We start from the raw sequence: 3303 nt of genomic DNA, 5'->3' as shown, positions 1-3303 counted from the left end.
TCCAATAACTTATTGGTTATGGAACAAAGGTGCATTATGATACATGCCAATCTACATGTCAATATGTGACCCGCTCTGACAAAACCAGGAACAAGTGGCATTTTTAACATTTCATGATTTGAATAAAAATGTAGGCATTAGACAATAAGCTTTAAAATGATACCAAAATTATATAAATAGCATCAATACTTTTAAAGATATGGATCATTTTGTAAATTATACCTTGATATTTTTGCCAAATTGCATTCTAAGGCTAGCTTCAGACTCCATATTGTACGTACAATATTGTATGTACAATACTTTTCGTGACGTCAAAAAGTATTACACGTGCAATAAATATACGTGCCACGACGAGTTGAATCAGACTGTTAAATAACGTGCTATAACCCTGACGGTTCATGGCGTTTGAAGGTTTTATCTGCACTTTACCAGTAGCCCTAATAAATTCATAAAACAATAAAAATCAAATAAAGATTTAGGGCAAATGTTTTTACCTACTGCTCATCTGATCCACTTTCCCAGGAAACTAAATACCGATACTCCTTAGTTTTTCCCTGACTTTCCAGACATAATTATGAGTGAACATCAAATTTAATGTTTACAAAACAATCAAATATATATACATTCTTTTGCATTTTGTACATAAATATTGATATCAATAATGTAGGCCTACAAACATTAAAAAAGGGGGCCTAAGAGAGTAAGAGTATGTCTATTTTTAATCATATACTAATTCCGCCATGCCCAAACATATCTTATTATGAAATCGTGTAATGGAACCCAAATTCCAATCAAAAATAAAAACAAATTTGTTATCAAATACACTATAGGCCTATACATTGTATTTATAGGAATTTAATAGATGGTTCATTTTAATAAATAAATAGATTAACACGGGTAACGGACGAGAAATATTTGGCAATACCGGATTTACCACAGAGCCAGTGGATAAAGAAATTAATTAAAATTAAAACAAATTAAATGAGAAAATGAAAGCAAGGACATTTGGTGAAGTATTGTTTTAGAATGCGAAGGAGTCCTAAATGTTATCCTGGCCCAGGACACTGATTAATGTAAATTGGACCCATAGTTATTTTGTCTACTTTTACCAGCATTCAACCTGTTCAATGTAATGTATGCCTATTTTTAATAAAATTCAAATCTGACGGCGGTAGGCCTATCATCGTTGTATCGTGCACAAATTATGATTCGAGACTATTTCATTTGACACGGTTGTATGGATTTCAAAAGATCGGTCCTATAATAGATATCGAATAGAGAATTACAGCAGGAGGCTTTGAGGATGCCGTAATCCCTTGACAATCAACCAATCAGAGAGACATATTTCAGAAATATGTTCAGTATAATTGAAACTCTTTCAACTCTGAAATATATATTTCAAGTAATCTCGTTTCACATTTAGCAGCACTTTGTCTTGCAATAAAGCCACAAAGGGACGGTAATGCTAATATACGATTTCAGTCAAATAGGCCTATTGGTGCAAATATACGATTTCGGTCAACTATTTGGCTATTCTTTGCCCAAAATTATGAAATGTTTAGTAACAACTATAAGGAGGGTTTTCGAGTAATTTCAACGAAATAATGAGGTAAAATAAAAGAAAGCCCACTTACAATTTTGGACGCTTAACTGTGGTGTTCTAGAGGAATTAAAATATCACAATTAACGTGTTTAATTCAAAATCGTTGTCCTACAAGCACGTGTTAAATGGCTCAATTCACATTAGGTATAAGTTGGGACATTGTCAGATTGTGTGAACATTACAAATACAAACAATAAGGTTGAAAAAAAAGCCATTTAAAAATGATTTTAAAAGATCGTCTATTTTGTAGCTTACACTGATTAGACCAAATATCTGCCTCTGACGCATTACTATTAATAGGCCTATAATTAATGAAAAAGTATAGAAGGCGTTACATCCGGTCTGATGAGGGGGGGGCACAAGTCGCTTTTTGGCAGTTTTCCTATGGATTTTCTAAAATTCAGATCAATTGGGGGTTGGGGCTCCCGTGCCCCTATAAAGCTACGGTTACTGCATTAACACGTTTATGGATGTATTGTGATGATCAGGCCTATAACATACACCATCATAACATGCCTCACCGATATCAACCTGTAAAAAGGTGTTGCAAATTCATAACACAACGTGTTATAATGACGGTAACAAATGCTATGCCAAAACTTAAAAAAATAATAAAAATATCAATAGGCCTATCAATAAAATCAAAACCAGAATAAATACATAGGCCTACAAATAATACTTAAGAAACTGACTAAATCAATATATGACTAAATATAAATGAATCTCTAAATCAATTAATCAATCAGTAATCAATCAATCAATAAATAAATAAACAAATAGGCCTAAATAAATCAATCTATAAATAAATAAATAAATAAATAAATAAATAAATAAATAAATAAATAAATAAATAAATAAATAAATAAATAAATAAATAAGAACTGAATGTGCCATTTATATTATTATTACAATTTTAATATTTTTTATATTAATATCAGTATTAATATTATTAACTTTAAAGGTGCCCATTGATTATATAATAATTCCAGTACAGTTGAATACAAGAATACAGAAAAAGATGTTCACCAATCCGTCCACGAACACTGCACTAAATTTACCACTCTTAGAAATTTGGCAACTCCGTATCAATTAAGCAACCAATGATTGTGGCAAAATATATATTTTCCCGGTACATACTTTTTATTGTACGTGCAATACTTTCTGACGTCACGAAAAATATTGTACATACAATATTGTACGTACAATATGGAGTCTGAAGCGCGCTTAAGTAATGGGCTAATTAGTTTCATGCCTTACACAGGATTGAATAGGGATTATCATAGTTCAGCTGTTAATTATTGATTAAATAAACCTCTTTTTAATAAGTACTTTCAAGGATTTGAAAGTCCACTCAGTCCCACAGTCAATGACCAGGAAATTAAGAATTCCATTTTTTTTAAATGGAAATGTCATCTTTAAAGGCCTATAACTTAAAAACATGTCTGGTGACTTGTTCCGGGTTTTGTAAGAGCTGGTCACATATAGGAGCCGAAATTAGTATGGAATTTCAGTGGCAAATTCAATAGCATCCATTCAACAATCAGTGCTTAAAACAAGTACATGCACCTGCAGTTATGGAGTGTCACATGAATGAGTGTACAAGCATACTGAGGTGAAGGAACTGGGCCTGGCTGATAGGCATGTTGCAGATATTAGTACATTTGTATTCATTGTTCATTTTCATCAATATTTTCACTATA

The 3303-nt window shown here is 31.8% G+C and overlaps 1 long non-coding RNA gene across 1 annotated transcript; it reads left to right on the top strand.

Annotated features, from left to right (window-relative positions):
• LOC140139538 (uncharacterized) lies at positions 1–2992 on the top strand. Its single transcript, XR_011857158.1, has 2 exons — positions 1–252; positions 2833–2992. It is a non-coding gene; the product is annotated as an uncharacterized lncRNA (long non-coding RNA).
• The last annotated feature ends 311 nt before the right edge of the window (positions 2993–3303 follow it).

This window comes from Amphiura filiformis, chromosome 18 (assembly GCF_039555335.1).
Source record: "Amphiura filiformis chromosome 18, Afil_fr2py, whole genome shotgun sequence".
NCBI classification, from domain to species: Eukaryota; Metazoa; Echinodermata; class Ophiuroidea; order Amphilepidida; family Amphiuridae; genus Amphiura; species Amphiura filiformis.
Note: the sequence above shows the minus strand (reverse complement) of the source record. Positions and strands in the feature narration are given on the sequence as shown.